The sequence below is a fragment of the Panthera pardus genome, unplaced genomic scaffold (assembly GCF_024362965.1).
Source record: "Panthera pardus isolate Hobbes unplaced genomic scaffold, ASM2436296v1 HiC_scaffold_17, whole genome shotgun sequence".
Taxonomy (NCBI): domain Eukaryota; kingdom Metazoa; phylum Chordata; class Mammalia; order Carnivora; family Felidae; genus Panthera; species Panthera pardus.
This window is the reverse complement of record NW_026526732.1, coordinates 79,349,283-79,366,417: the sequence shown is the minus strand read 5'-3', so window position 1 is coordinate 79,366,417 and position 17,135 is coordinate 79,349,283. Positions and strand designations below refer to the sequence as shown.

The 17,135-nt window shown below is 40.4% G+C and overlaps 1 pseudogene; it reads right to left on the bottom strand.

Annotated features, from left to right (window-relative positions):
- Positions 1–14,530: 14,530 nt before the first annotated feature.
- LOC109263331 (cyclin-G1-like) lies at positions 14,531–16,008 on the bottom strand (annotated as a pseudogene).
- Between the last annotated feature and the right edge of the window lie 1,127 nt (positions 16,009–17,135).

Genomic DNA, 17,135 nt, shown 5'->3' with positions numbered 1-17,135 from the left:
GATCATCTGTATTCTAGTTTTGATATTGGGATAGATGTTACAATCTCAGCAATCGATTAATCTTATTTTTCTTATCTATAAATGGTTTTGCTGCCTTAATTTCCTCCTTATTATTTGAAACAGCACAATAAATGGGAGAAGAAGAGTGGAAGCAAGGAAAATAAGAATGTGGAATGCCTTGGTCACCACTAAGTTTACCTTAAATTGAACACCAGCATCTCACAGGACTCTTGACTTACTCAAACTCATCATATTATTGAAATTTGCTCAGGGGATATTCAGTCCTCTTTTGCAATCCAGGTTTAGAAGGATTTGTAATATTGAGAAATAGAAAAAATTAGATCTGGCTTGTATATTTGCTTGTACATTTAGTGAACAGGTGTCCCTGGATGAGGAGGCTGAATATTTTTGAATTCAGAAGTCATAACATAAACATGTCCTAAGGCCAATCATTGGTAGGGTGGGAAAGGGAAAAAAGGCCCAAGTAGATCTTGGATTCCCAGAGCAGAAGCAGAGGAGGCTTGGCAGTTCATGTACCCAGTTGCAAGGGAAAGGGAAAGACTATTGCTGTTGCATAAGTGAGCATGACATACAGCGATGTGGGTGAGCAACATACATGATGTAACTGTATTTACATTTAAGTTAAGAAATCAATTCCAGAAGTCAACCATGGATCTTGCCAGTCTTTCTTCTTCTTTACTTCCCACTACACATACCCCAGAAGTAGCAAAAGGAAAATGGATATTCCTATAATTCAGCCAGTTTTCCCCATACTCTTCCTGTCGCGTACTCTCCAGGCTGTTAGTTTGCAAACTGACACTCGTATACACAGGGGAAGAGGAGACTGAGGAGAGAGGCTTAGACTACTCCAAATTTGTAGGTGAGCATGTTTAGTAAAGAAGGGAACTTACTCTGAGGTTTGTCTTAGGCAGCCACAAGATGAGTAGATCTCTTCAACCATCCACCAAATCTTAAAAAATCTATAGATAGACCTTAACTGGTTTTAGTCACATATACCACTTAGGTGGTCTCAACAACACATTGCTCTCTCAAGGCTGTGTCCTTGCAAACAGCTCCCACTGTGGGAATGGTGGGGAGAGTGTACATTTCAAGCACGGGGGAAGGAGTGAGGACCCTCCAATCGCTTGGGTCCAATCGCTTGGGTCAACCGGTGGTCACGGCTTGTCAATTTTCTTCTCCAACAGACACATCTATATTGATGATTCTTCTATTATTTTCCTTCTATAAAAAGTAACTTTGGGGACGCCTGGGTGGCTCAGTGGGTTAAGCATCCAACTTCAGGTCATGACCTTGCAGTTCAGAAGTTCGAGCCCTGCATCAGGCTCTGTGCTGATGGCTCAGAACCTGGAACCTACTTCGGATTCTGTTTCCCTCTTTCTCTGCCCCTCCTCCACTCATGCTTTGTCTCTCTCTGTCATAAATAAATAAACATTTTTTAAAAATGTAATTTTTTTTCATTTTAAACTCATTTATATTCCTGATTTCATTTTCCTTTACTCCCTTCTTTCTGTCTTAGATGGTACAGACCATATTTCAACTATTTTATTACAATAATATTTCTCATTTAAGTTGTTCTTCAATAATTTCAATTAGAATTGTTAAGCTTTTGAGTCTAAACAATCATTCCCAGAGAAACATTCAAAAATGTTATGACAACACATTTATGAGCAAGGAAATAGAGGTAATCTGGGTATCTGTTATGGGGGATATGGGGAGGTTAATGTGGGGAATGCTGTCACCAGAGTAGACTAGATGTCCATGGGCCACCATGTATATATCTTAAAAACATTGCTAAGAAAGTAGGAAACAGAAGTTCATTAAAATAAAGACACGCAGGAAAATACATATTTTATAAGGAAATATGCAAATAAAATGATGTACATCAAATACTAAATTGGGTGCACATATGAGGGAAGGCAATGGTAGTGGATATAGGGGGAAATGAGTAAATTGATATAAAAATCAATAGAAGATTTTTGCATGTGTTAGCAGTGATAATGTTCCATAAATGGGACAGTAATGTGATTAGTATGGATTAACTCAGTGCTCTGCTCTCTTGTTCCAAATAAACATATAAATAAATAGCTAAGGAGATGATTATATATAGTGGGAGGATAGATGTTTTTGCCTGGGCTGATAAGAATCAGAGATGCTATTTCTATTAAGAGGCAGACTTGATGTGTCCCAGGAATTGCACTATCTAAAGCCACACAAATGACAGTCCTGTGGGATGCTGGTGTTTGATTTATTTGCAAGTTGATGTAAATGTCAACACGATTGTCATGCCATCAGGGATGTTGCCATGCAGTTGCGTCATTGTAGATGGATAGCAAATACTCCTAAGGCAATTTTTTCAGCATTCTGTTACAAATAATAATCCATTGGTATGACATTTTAAATTATTCAAAGTACTTCTGTGTTATAATTCCAGTTGATCCTCCTGAATGAGACCAAGTGAAATATGATTATACATTTCACAGATGAGAACTCTGAAGCACAGAGTGGCTCAGTTACTGTCCTAAGGTCACACAAATTAGAAAAGACCTGTTCTAGAGCCCGTGTCTCCTGATCAACTGGTATGCTATGTTCTTTCTCCTGCTGAAAACAGATAGCTGACTGGTGGATACCCCTTTTTGCTTTGATTTCCAGGAAGCTCAGCATTAGATTTGAAGCTCTGATGAATTATATCTGATCTTATCATCTGTACATTTGTGTTCTTTTTTCCTTGGTCTTGAACTCTTTTTTCCCCGATTTTTCCTGGTCATAATTATTTCTACTTCTATTTTATCCTTATTTTATTCTATAGCAAATAGCACAGACTACACCAAATCATTTGTGAAAGTGGTAGGAGTATAAATACACGCATAAATGTAAAAGGGGGAAAGAAGCCCACAATCCTCAAATAAAGCGCATTTTCCTGGAAAGAAGATCAAATAGCTAGCTCTAATGAGGCTGGCCACATTTAGAAAATCCCTGTGTTTGGATTATACATGACTTGACTAGCATTTTGAAAACTGGTTAGGAAGAGGACTACATCTGCAGCACTGAATGAAAAGTGTGATTCTGTATTTCGAAACTTAATCAAAATGACCCTTGCGAAGTATTCCCTATTGCTTCATGGATAAAAAACAGGCATCCAGTGCCTCTCCACTCTGGAGAGGTCTGGTTTCTGAGCATCAGATTAGGGTACTGGCTTTATGACTTGTCCTCCATTAATTATTTAGATTGCCCTTCACACTGGATCATCTGTCCTCCACCTACTTGTCCAGCTTCATTACCAGCCCCCACCCCCACCCCACCTCTCATCTGGCACCTAATATGCCATGAATTCCCAAACTTCTTGCCAGTATTCACACTGGGTCCTCTGATGGATAACCCTTCACCGTTTTTCCTTAAAGGCCGGTTCATGCTACCTCCCTTAAAAAGCTTTCCTTGATTTGGCCTCCTTGTTGGTCCCAACACTCAAGCTCCTTCTTTGTGTTTCACAGCATTTTGAATATGCCACCATATTATAATTATCAACGGCTTATTTGTCCTGCTAGATTGTGAACTCCTTAATACCTATTTCATGGTCATCTAGGCCTCCTGTCACCCAGCATAGTGCTTGGCACATAGGAGGGACTCAGTTTAGCTTTGATAATGTGCACCTGGGTGAAATGATGTCTAATGAGTTGCCACATACATAGGTCAACAAGACCTTCTATCAGGTCATAGCTACACTTTGTTCAGGTATGCTTTCCTTTGGCCTGATCTTTACTCCTTGGGCCTCCAAACACAGTGTCTCCTTGCCTAGCCTTTTGTTTTGTTTTGTTTTTTGTTTTGGGGGGGGGGGTGGTCTTCAGTACTCTTCATTTTCAATTATTCTAATTTTTAATTGTCACTCTTTAATAAAAAACATCTCATTTTTTATCTGGCAAAAAGATATAAACGTCAATATGTTTATTGTGCTAAATGATGTTTTTAGGAAGCAGATAAAACTTAAAACAGATGTTTAGGAGATAAATGTATTTATGTTCTATGAAATATGCCTATGTGTGTATATATATATATATATATATATATATATATACATAATATACACACATATATACACATATCTGTACATCTATATAAAATATGTTTTCTATGACCACTTTCTAAGTGTTGAAATTGAGCTTTAGCTAACTTTGAAGTTTCAATGTGACAATCTGAAATAAATTTGAACCATTCATAGAAAATTCAGAGCTACAAAGTATCTTTTTATTTTTTCTTTGTTTATTTATTTATTTATTTATTTAGGTTTATTTATTTTTGAGAGAGAGAGAGAGACAGAGCACAAGCAGGGGAGGGGCAGAGAGAGAAGGAGACACAGAATCCGATGCAGGCTCCAGGCTCCAAGCTGTCAGCATAGAACCCTATGCGGGGCTCGAACTCATGAACCACGAGATCATGACCTGAGCCAAAGTCGGATGTTTAACCGACTGAACCACCCAGGTGCCCCTAAAAAGTATCTTTTTAAAATTCACGCTTCTTACTATATGCAAGCCTTCCCTTATTGTGCAAACATTTATCAAATCCGGGAGTGGGATAAGTGCTGGGGATGCAAAAATAAAGCTTCTATCCTTGTGAAACTGGTAGGGTCACAGCAGGAGCTGAGGCTGGAGCCAGGAGTAAGGGCCAGATGGGAAGAACTGTGTATACAATGCTAAGGACTTGGTTCTTTTCCCACCACTAACTGGGAATCGGTAAAGCCTTTCAAGCAGGATGGAGACATATTTGTCTCCATTTGTACTTTAAAATGTCTCTTTAATTCTTTGAGGACAATGGAATAGTGAGGACATGAGCAAATAGGTTTTTGCTAAAAGCTATGAGTGACAGTGAGGGCTTACACCCAGTTGATCAGGGGTGGGGAGAAGAGGATGGATTAGTAAATAAGATGGTCACTGTAGTTGGGGAAGGGGGGAAAAGAGAAGGGCAATTGTAGGCTTCCAGCTTGGGCAGTGTGGGGTGCCATTTATGGGAATAAGGAACATAGGAGACCAAAATTAAATAAGAATCCATAATATAAAAGTAACCACCCCTCCAAAATAGCTACATTTGAAAGTAAAAATAAAGTCACTTCAATTATTATTTAAAGGTCAAGATCCTGAAAACAACACTTTATACTGTACTTGTAATTGAACTGCAGGGGAGTGTATCATGTTTCTTTGGTCAGGCTACATTTTTCCCTTCTAGATCCTTGCACACAACTACATTGCTTGAGAGAGAAGCTGGGGCTGACCAATGACTTGGGTCCAGCCATTCTGAATTGCTGTTGTGCCACGCTATGTGTGAGAAACAGGGATCACAGTCAAAAATCCACATATAACTTTTGACTTATCTAAAACTTAACTACTAATAGTCTACTGCTGATCAGACGCCTTATGAAAAACATAAACAGCCAGTTAACATAATAGCATGTATCATATACATGTCAATGTGTTATTCTTACAATAATACAATATTGTATAATAATAATGTATTATTCTTACAATAAGGTAAGCTAGAGAAAGGGAAATGTTATTAAGAAAATCATAAGGAACAGAAAATACATGTACAGTATTACACTGTATTTATTCAAAAAATCCACATGTAAGTGGACCAGCTCAGTTCAATCCCGAGTTGTTCAAAGGCCCACTGTTCTTATAAAGCTCATGGATCTGTACCTTCTACCCACTCACAGTGAGGAGCGGGAGGAAGGAAGGCAGGAACTCCAGTAAACTAAATACCCCAGGAATCGTAACTTTAAGTCATGGAAAGTGCCCTGAGGCCTTTACTCTGAAGTCTGATTTCTGGCTAATGTGACCTTCCTTAGAGCCCCCTGGGTATGAAGTATAGTTAAGGTGACAGTCCTGGTTTGCCAGTGGCTTTTCTGGTTTTAGCAGTGGAAGTGTCACATCTTGGGAAACCTCTCAGTCCTAGGTAACGCCTTGGACCTGACCAAACCTGGCTAGTTAGTGTCCCTCGTACTATAGCTTGGTCTTTCTCCAGTCCAGGTGAAATGCCTGGAAACGTTCCTCTCTCTGCAGCCTCTGCTTTGGGTTTACTATTCTTCAGTGTCAAACCCTCCCTTTCCCCTTATTCTTAGAGTTTACATGATTGTCTTTATTCTTACAGTTTTTGAAGCTCTCCCTCAATTCAAACAAAGATCTGAGACCATCATTTACATTTACAACTCATTCATATGAGCAGGTTAATTCTTCCAGGTTTTGGTAATTTAAGCCCTTTAGTCTCAATTCTGAAAAGACATCTGAGGGAATTCGGGTGGCTGTGGGAGGTCATTTTGCAAGGGCGGGCATGTGCATTGCCTGGAAACACACGGTGGCAGCACTTGGTATTTTGAGGACTCTTGCAGGAAGAGGTTCAGAACAGACAGTACACGTGCTTCCATTTCTTCACCCAAGATTCCCATTCCATTCTCTCTGTGCCCTTGACCCTCTTTTATGCCTTGCAACTATAGGCCAAAATAGGCTGCCCTCAGCCTTAAGAGACAGAATCAGTGAGAAATTTAAAGGACTTCCTTTGAGCAAAAGTGTAACTTTTCCTGTGCTAAAAACAAAACAAAACAAAACACCCCCGAAACAAAAGACACCAATAACTCTTATTTCTCCTCACTGCAATTTTAAGCGACAAAGCCAAGCTAAACGGGCATAGGTTGATTTACTCTTGAAGAGCTAGAATCAGAGTCTTTTAAGTGATCAAGGGCTTTTCTTGTTTCTAGAGTTATCTGGATGCCTTAGTTACCTCTTTGCCTCCCTAGTCTCAGAACTGATATTTTTCAGGATGAGGTAGAATAGAAGATAAATGTTCTCGAAACCTGAAGAGAGATTTCCCCCTTTTGGTCAAGATCTTTTGAAGAAAGCAGCGCTCATCTAGAGTCAAGTTTTTTGTATTTAGTGGTTTTTGTCCCTTGGTGCCAGAAAAGACCTTTCCTGGTTGTCATGTACCTTGAGGGAAAGTACATAGCAGTTGAAAACCGCTTAAGGCCACATTTGAGTAGCAAGGAAGGTTAGGAGAGAGAGAAATCTCAGGCATTTCTTTTCTAAAGTCTTATCAAGGTGATAAACATTGGAGATCCTCTCCAAGCACTAAGCTAGCATCACCCTATTGGGTATGCCTTTTTTCACAAAGGTTTGACAGGCGACAGGTACAAAACTTAAAAATAATTATGCAAAGCAGAATCAAAACTAATATGATAAATCCAATTTAGACCGTCTTCAAAACCAGGAGCCCAAACCTGAAGGTAACTGGCTAAATAGGTCAAAAGACTAGAGGTCATTTGATAAAATTTGTTGTAATGGGTGGCCTTATTCCCTGATCTTGTGTAATTGAATTTCTACCTGTCCAGAGGCATTTATCCATGTGCAACAGGTCGTATTTGCTATTGCACAAATACCTTTTTGTTCAGCAAGTAAATAATCAAGGGTTATGCGATTGTCCAAAACTACTTTAACCAATGCCTGAAGTGATCATAGTTGGGCTGTTACTGCTTTGGCTATGGAATCAGCCAGCTCTTCTATTTCAGAAGAAGTTCCCAATCATGTACTCATTGACACTTACTCCAACAGAAGGGAGAAAGACTCTCCCTATGAAGGCAAACCTGCAGTCATGACTACTTCCTGGAAGTTCCTGTTTAAGTTAGCTCTAGAGGATGAGTGGGCAGATCAATGGGGGATTTCGGATTTATGGATGTTGACAGGGACAGCTAAATATCTCAGTAAGTTCCCCAGCTATCTAAACATTCATATGCCCTTGGGAAAGGCTAACCACAAACAAAAAAGATACCAGGTGGAGAACAGATGACTGCAACTAAGGTCTGGTCATTGATAGATCCATTGGCTGGAATTTCCTAATTGGCCATTTTAAGCCAGGGATCAGAGGAATTAGGATGACATTCTGTGAGGCACCATCCCATCCTTAAGGGGTCTTTTCTAAAAGCCTTAAATGAGGACTCGTCCCATTCATATTCCATTTGAGTATGCGGAATAGATTACAAGAGAAATGGGTTACAGTAAGACTAAAGGATCTCAGATATCATGAACAGATTGGAGTTCCTGTTGACAGATCCAACAGTCAGAAAGGTTTCTCCCTTTTGCAATAGACTGGGAAATACCGGTAAGATCATTGTCTTTCCAAAAAGGAGAGAAAAATTAATGTAGGAAGCAACAATGAGAAAAAGGTATACAGACTGGTCTGGATATCTTGGGAAAGCTGTCTTTATAAGATGCCATCTGGTTTCGTTACTGGCAATATTTACTTTTAGGTCACTAGTTTGTGTGCAGGGCCATTTGGGGTTTGCTGTTTTCTTTAGATGTGACACATGAATCTAGGAGTCTATTCCCTAAAGTTTGACAGCACAGTGTTGGTTAACAGTACCTGTAGGGGTCCTTCCAGCAAGGTTGAAGAGAGTCTTTTTGGAGGTGTCTTTTCCAATAGGCTAAATCTCTAGGTGGCAAGGTATGATGCTAAAGGTCTTTGTCTTGTGGGAGTGTTCTGTGAAACCATTATTCTACTAAAGCATGGTTATTCTCAACTAAGGCAGTTAGGTCTTTACGGTATTGGAGTGTATCTCCTTTTATCGGCTGTGGCTCCAAAGAGGCAGGGCCAGGTGCATCGGGTGCCCTGTGACTATCTGAAAAGGTGAGAGTCTATGAGTTCCAAAGGGGATGGATCTCATATTTAGAAGGACCAATGGCAATGCTTTTAGCTAAGGCATTTGAAGGGTCTCTACAAATTTTGTTGATTGAGTCTGAATGGTGCTGTTAGTGCATTCTACTAGCTCTGAGGGTTGAAGTTGGTAAGTAAAGTGTTGTAGGACCAGCCAAACAGCACACATCTATTAAAGTACTTGACTAGGGGCGCCTGGGTGGCGCAGTCGGTTAAGCGTCCGACTTCAGCCAGGTCACGATCTCGCGGTCCGTGAGTTCGAGCCCTGCGTCAGGCTCTGGGCTGATGGCTCGGAGCCTGGAGCCTGTTTCCGATTCTGTGTCTCCCTCTCTCTCTGCCCCTCCCCCGTTCATGCTCTGTCTCTCTCTGTCCCAAAAATAAATAAAAAACGTTGAAAAAAAAATTAAAAAAAAAATAAAGCACTTGACTAGTGAAGTGGGTCATCAAGTGGCTGCGAAACTCAAGTGGGGTTCCCCAGGTAGTAGTAGTCTTTTCTAACAGACTTTTTGCCACAGAAGCCCCCAGGTAGTAGTAGTCTTTTCTAACAGACTTTTTGCCACAGAAGCAGCAGTGGTCTATATACAAGGGAAAGCTTCATTCCAGTGAGAAAACATACAAACTATGACTAAAACATATTCAGATCCATGAGATGGGGTAAACTGTATGAAATCTGTTTATCAAACCTCAAATGGTCCACTGGTCAATTTAAAATCCTATAGGGCAGTGTGGGCAGGTTTCCAAGGACTGTATTTAGGACAGGCAGGACAAGCTAGATAGGCATTTCTTGCAGCCTTATTAATATTTTCCTACCAATATTTGTTCATGAGTGCTATCATTTTGTCAGTAGACCAATGGCTTAATTCTTGTACAATGAGTGGTAAGTAGTGGAAATTTGGGAAATTTTGGTAGGGCTGGATTGTTGTTTGGTCCAATCCAGAGTTATCTCTTTTTATCAAACCAATAATTATTAGATTTCCAATATTTTTTTTTCTTTTTTTTTTCTTTTTTCTTTTCTGGGGCCAATTGTTGGGTGTCTCTGGCCAATTTTTCCAGATTATCACTTAGGAGGACATCCCTTTAGACCATGATGGAAAGTTGGTATTGGTGTCCTTGACAGAAACATTTTTGGCTGAAACCTCAGCAAGGTAGTTTCCTTTGGGGGTCGAGTCTGGAAAGCCCGGGACTCATAATAATATCCAGAGCAGCGAGCAAAAGTATGGCATCTGATAAATTTTGGAGATGGGAGCCATTTTTAATTTTATCCCCAATGGAGGAGAGGAAACTTCGCTATTTCCATAACGTCTCAAAGTCATGAGCTATCCCAAAGGCATACTGCCTATCTGTGTAAATATTTGCAGTTTCACCCTTGGCTAAGGTGCAAACCTGAGTAAGGGCATACAACTGAGTCTGTTGGGCCAGAGCTGCCAAAGGTAAAATTGTCAAAGGTAAAACCTTGACAACTTCAAAAGGAATTGTTGCAATAGCATACCCAGTATGATATTCACCATTTTCATCCTTTAAATAAGACTATCAGTATACCATGAAAAATCTGCATTGGTTAGAGTTTTCTGTAAATTATCACAGGGAATCAGAAGGTGATTTGTCGGCATCAAGCAGGGGTGAGGGGTTTTATCAGCTAAAGAGGGGAGAAGGACAGCGGGGCTTAGGTTATCACAGTGAGGAAGAGTTACGTGAGGAGCAGTTGGCAAAAGGATTTCATAGAAGGTGAGATGGCCGGCCAAAAGATATTGAGGGGGTGAGTATTCAGAGGGGCTTCTGCATGGGGCGCAGGATGGTTAAAGGGGATCCTGTGATTATTTCTTCAGTGGTCTTATCCAAAAGGGCAGTGGCAGGAATGGCTCTGAGGCAAAGGGGGTCCTTGTGCCACAGAGTCCAGTCGTTGGCTATAATATCCTATGAATTGATGATGGACCCCATGTTTTTGGATGAGTACTCCAAGGACATTGCCTTCCTTCTCATATACAAAGAGAAAAAAGGGGAGTTGATGATCAAGTGTCCAAGCACGAGGGGCTTTGTCAAGCTTTTCTTTAAAGTTCCAAAAGCTATGTCAGCCCGATCTTTCCAAATAAGATCAAGTTTGTCATTTTTCAGTGAAGCATATAGAGATTGAGACATAAGAGAGAAATTTGGAATTGAATTTTGAAAGTAGCCAGTTAGTCAGAGAAAACCTCATAATTGGCACGTAATTTTGCATTGGGGAAGTTCAGGATACCGTGAAGCCTTGCCGGGTATAAATGTAGCCCCTGTTCCAAGGTCAGGTGCCCTGAATGCCAAGTCTGAGCAAAACTGCAATATTTCTTTGGAGACTTTATATCCCTTTAAGGCTGAAAGTTTTAACTGGTGGATGCTGTCTCCTCTGAAGAGAGGTTTGAGAAGAAAAGAGAAGCAAGTCATTTACATATTGTAACAAAGTAAAACGTGCAGAAAACTTTGTCATCCAAATCAGTCTTTAAAGTTTGTGAAAAGTAAGGAAGATTCTCATTAAAACTCTGGGGCATTACACTCTGGAAAGCAGTGTGGAGGTTCCTCAGAAAATTAAAAATAGACCTACCCTATGACCCAGCAATAGCACTGCTAGGAATTTATCCAAGGGATACAGGAGTACTGATGCATAGGGGCACCTGTACCCCAATGTTTATAGCGGCACTCTCAACAATAGCCAAATTATGGAAAGAGCCTAAATGTCCATCAACTGATGAATGGATAAAGAAATTGTGGTTTATATACACAATGGAATACTACGTGGCAATGAGCAAGAATGAAATATGGCCTTTTGTAGCAACGTGGATGGAACTGGAGAGTGTGATGCTAAGTGAAATAAGCCATACAGAGAAAGACAGATACCATATGGTTTCACTCTTATGTGGATCCTGAGAAACATAACAGAAACCCATGGGGGAGGGGAAGGGAGAAAAAAAAAAAAAAAAAAAGAGGTTAGAGTGGGAGAGAGCCAAAGCATAAGAGACTGTTAAAAACTGAGAACAAACTGAGGGTTGATGGGGGGTGGGAGGGAGGGCAGGGTGGGAGGGAGGGCAGGGTGGGTGATGGGTATTGAGGAGGGCACCTTTTGGGATGAGCACTGGGTGTTGTATGGAAACCAATTTGACAGTAAATTTCATATATTAAAAAATAAAAAAAATAAAAAAATAAAAAAATAAAATACTTAGGCATAGACCATAAAAAAAAAAACAAAAAAAAAAACTCTGGGGCATTAGTGTTCAGGTTTATTATGGCTCTTTCTAAGTGAAAGCAAAAAAAAAAAAAATACTGGCTAGCCTTATCAACTAGAATACTAAAAAATACACTACATGTATCAATTATAGTGAAAGATTTGCCTCAATGGGAATGGATGTCAGTAGCGTATAGAGGTTAGGAACAACAGAGTGCCAAGGGATAACAATGTCATTTATTGCTCACAGGTCTTGAACAAAACTCCATCCAAGGCCACTGGTTTTCTCGTAGGTAAAATAGAGTAAAGTTAGAAGGAACAATGCAGGTGATAATGAGGCCCTGAGCATTGTAATCTATTATGAGCTTGATGCCTTAAAAGCCTTCTTTATTTATAGATATTGATTAATTCTGGGGAGAGGTTTTCAGGGGTCTATTTGAATCTTCACGGAAGGTGCACCGTGGATTCTGCCAATATTAGTTGAAGATTTTGTCCAGAAGGAGGGTGGTAGCTGATCCAGTAGGCACAGCTTATCAGTGCCCTCAGACTCAGCTATAAAGCAAATAAAAGATGTTGAAGTGGGATTCAATTCACCTGGCTGGCTATTTTGATTACTACCATAAAATTCTAACATTATTTCCCTCTTTTTGGAGAAAGAAATTCCAGCATGATATTTTTCTAAGAATCTTGGCCCAATAAATGAATAGGGGTAGAGGGACTAAGGAGAAACGGGTGGTTATCTCTTGAAGGGCCTTGACAAAAGGGAATAGGTTCAGAGACAGGAACCTGTGGAGGGTTATTACAGACCCACACTATTTGAATCATTTTAGTACTCTGAGGCAGGGGCTGCTTTATAAAAGTGGTCCTGAGCATGGAGAATGTAGTTCCAGTGTCAAAAAGAACAGAGAGCGATTCCTCCTCAATCTGAAGAGTTGTTTCTCCTAGTCAATTAAGGGGGGGGGGGGGATTAGAAAAAAACCCTGTACTTCCTTGGAGCTCCATCATTTGGAATTAGGAGGACACTAGGAAGGCTGGCTAGAAGGTGGAAGGCATCTGGAGGGCTTAAGTTTGTAACAGTCTTTTCTCCAATGTCCTGGCTCTTTGCAATAATAGCAGAGACCTTTACATTTTTGGTTTTGTTGAGAGGCCTCCATTTGCCAGAGTTGAATAGTAAGAATTTTGGTGGACTTTCTTTTGGTTGAATCATGTAGGCTGCTGGCAAGGTGATTGGCCAAATTAAATTTGGAGTGGACCTAGTTCCCCATTCCATCCTGGTCCTTTTAACTAGAAGAGAAAGATCCCAGTGGGTTCAGCCCATTGATGAACATAGAGTTACAAGACCCCGACTGGATTCAACATTTAAAGGTAGACCAGATTTTTCTTTAAAAACAATTTGGAGGGGCACCCTGGTGGCTCAGTAGGATAAGCATCCAACTCTTGGTTTTGGCTCGGGTCATGATCTCACAGTTTGTGAGTTTGAGCCCTGCATTTGGCTCTGTGCTAACAGTTCAGAGCCTGTTGGGGATTCTCTGTCTCCCTCTTTCCTGCCCCTTCTGCACTCTCTCTCAAAATAAATAAATAAACTTAAAACAACAACAATTTGGAGCTGGCTATAATAATCATACATGGGCTCACCGGGCTTCTGGGCATAAGCCTGAATCTTATTCCAATTAGTAGGTTTGGGGAAAGCCCTAGCAACGGACTGGTGAGGTTGCTTAGCAGAAGTTGCATGAACGTGATCATATAACAAGGCAGATGGTCATGCCTTGTAGTTCTCAGACTTCTAGAGACCTTCCAAGATTGTCCCAATTGACAGTGTTCATCCAGAGTTATGCCTGGCTCTGCTGAAAAGCATGTGGACCTGATATAAAAGTGAGAAACTGGGTTGATAAGTCTCAGTAACTATGTTAAACTCCTCAGCAAATTTTTGAGGATCCTCAATCACTTTGGGAAAGTGTTTGTCCCTTGTAGTTCAGCTTTAGGTAGGGACTGTCAGAAATTCGGGGTTTAGCATTTGGCTCCTCAGAGGGTCTGCCTTTAAAGGAGCAGGTTTTTTTTTTTTTAATTTTTTTTTTTTTTGTTGTTGTTGTTTTTTTTTTTGAGAGCGTGCCAGTGGGGGAGGCACTCTCCCCAAGAGAGAGAAGGCAGCAGAGGACCTAAAGCAGGCTCTGCATTGACAGCAGAGGGCACAATGCAGGGCTCACAAACCTGAGCCAAAGTTGGATGCTTAACTGACTGAGCCACTCAGTGCCCCTAGAATAGCAAGTTTTATAAAAACAGCCCTTAGTAAAAACTTATGGAGTGTTAAGTCAAGTTTTTGGACCAAAGTTAATTTATGTTGAATTTCACAATAAAACCAGTTTTTCTTGATGGGATTAGATGGAGACAGTGGATATTGTATAAGTTTTGTCACAGATACAAATATTACCTGTTTTTTAGAAAAATATTAAAGATCACCTAATATGCCAAAATGACTAGGTCTGTAGTTTTGCTTTTATAAAATGCCCTCAAATTTAAATGTAATTCCCAAGTAGCAATAAAGTCCACATCTCTGGATTATCTATTATTTGCGCTACAGGTACCAAGAAACCATTTTCCCTGCCTAGAATAGTAACCCTTATTATGCCTTAGAAGTGCATTTGTGAAATGTTGGTTTAATGTATACCTCATAATTTAGAATTTAATTAGGTTACCACTTTTAATACTATCTAAATACAATATACTGACCCAATCTAGAAAGTTGGATCAAAGTTTGAAATGAAGATTCACAGTTTACCTTCCTAGGCTTGTTATTAACATTTCACATTTATACTCTTAGCTTTGACTTGTATGCCTCACAGATGAATTCAAGTTTAATTATAATTCCACTACACCATGTTAATTAGGTAGCTTTCCCAAATCTGAGAACATCAATGCTAATCTCTTCGTGATGTTTTGAGGCTTCACAGCTTAAATCCATTATAGTATTATGGAATCTATAGTTTAGGATTGTGGAGAAAGGCTTCAGAGGAGTATTTTGTTGTTGTAACAATCCAATTAAGGGACCATTTCAGGAATTGTTGGAAGGTGGGTTATTCTGTAGTAACTATGCTTCAACTGTCATGCAGTACATCCAGAAACAATCCATTTCAACTTCTGAACATTTGGTTTGGAACACTTGTTTGATGAATTTTCAGTTAAACACTTGGATACAAGCTCTTACTTACCAGAAGGTCAAATCTCTGCCGTTTATCTTGGAATGTGTCTAAAGACATTCTATTCCTTCTGTTAACTCTACACACTTGTGTGCTTGGATCTCCAGTGCAATGATAGACAACGCCAACACAGAAGGCTTGGCTTTAGAAAATATGATCCTGCAGTGGCATGCCTTAAGTTGAGCTTCTAGTCTTTCAAAATTAAGGGTATTCTTCTTTCAATTGGCAAGTTCTCTTGAGTGAATGAATAGTAGAGTTGCAGAAATTGAAAGGCAATAGTAGCTTTGACTTTCCAACATACCTTCTCCGATACAATCTTTTCCATTCTCATCAAGTCTGAAACCGTGAACCTATGCCGGCTTATTCGGATCAAGTCAGTTGCCAATGGGACATTCCTTTCCTCTTCTACTGGTTTTACAGCCCAACAGAAGCAGCTCAGCCCAACACACCCAAGGTCTGTACCTTTGTTTGGGACAGGAATCTGTCCAGTAAATTCACAGCTAGAGAAAGTGTCTCTGTGTCAAAGCCAAAGAACTGAGTTAGACCAGGAAGATCTTTTACTTCGAAGTCCCTTAGCCTTGCAGTCATTCTGAGGCCATTATCGTGTGCAGATTCAATTAGTCTCAAGCCACAGACCTTTGGCTGACATCTGCACTCCTGCTCCAACAGAGCATTCAGCTGGTGTAGCAGTTTCTGAGAGTCAGTTGTTGTCACTACCTCTATCATCTTGACTGTGACTGTGGCTCCTCTGCGGTAACCTCCCTCCCTGGGCCTGCTCTCACCTCACCCCACGATATCAAATCCGACATGCTCACGAGGCGAAGGGACTCGACGGTAAGAGGTGAGCAGCCCGGGGAGGGGGGGCCGTCTTGGGTGGAGGTCTCTGCAATGCTCCCAGACGACAGTGCCCATCACAGAGTCAGCTCCTAGCCCTAAAAGAGCAGGTTTGTAATAGGTTGGGGAGAGGAAGAAATGGGTGAGGTTTGAAGAAAAAGGGAAGTTCCATGAAAAGATTAGAATGAAGAAATAGAGGGTATAAAGAATGTGGAGCCAGTGCAGGAGGAAAAAAGAGAGATGGTGTCAGGACATCTGGCATAAAATGCCTGTTGCATACCTGGAGACAAAGAAGGAGGGGGAGGTGAGCAAGAGGGTGCCTGACACAAAGAGCATGGAAGAAGGGAGAAAGGCCTCAGGAGTTTTTTGTCTTCCATTAATTGTTCACCTTGGTTAATTTGTAAATGATATTTTGTAAAGAGGTGTTAGAATCCTGAAAATGTCTGGAAGCCTCAGGTTACAAGTTAAAATAGGCATCGTATTATTATTATTATTATTATTATTATTATCATTTCATTTAGAGCCATGGCAATTTAATTCTGAAAAAAACGTTTGGGGAGGTTGAAAGTTCCCTGTAATAGCCATTCTGGTTTAAATTATCTTTAGCTAAATTGGCCCATGTAATTAAAAATGTTCATGAGGAGGGCCATAGTGTTTAAACCGTAGGGTTTAAAACTAAGTGAGGGTCCCAGAAAAATGGCTCTCCTGAGACAGTTTAGAGGATTGGGATTTCATTACTCAAAACCAAGGTTCAACAAAACAAAAAAGAACTCACCAGAAAAGACAAAGCTTTCACAAAAACAGAAAAGATAAAGCTTTTAAGCAGATCCCAAATTAAGCCTGGAGAGCTCAAAACACATAGAGAGTAGGTCTTTAATCCAGGAGAAAACTTACCTCAAACTCCAGCATCAACCAAAAAGCAGTTAGAGCTCACTGGGTTCAATGGGTACCACCACCTGTTTCTCACCAGCCTTGGAGTTGCTGGGGTTCTACTCTGGATCCTACTCATCTGACACCAAGTAATATCGACCTTAGAACATTCAGTTATTTTACCAGCAAAATGACTTTATTCAGGAATAACAGAAGAGTCGCAATTCAGGTCATGTGAGCTATGGTAAAACCACAGGCAAATCTGGAGATCAAAGGAAAGGAGTGTTGCTTTGCAGAGAAAAGGGGGACCCTGGGGGGGCTGCTTTGAACAAAAGTCTACT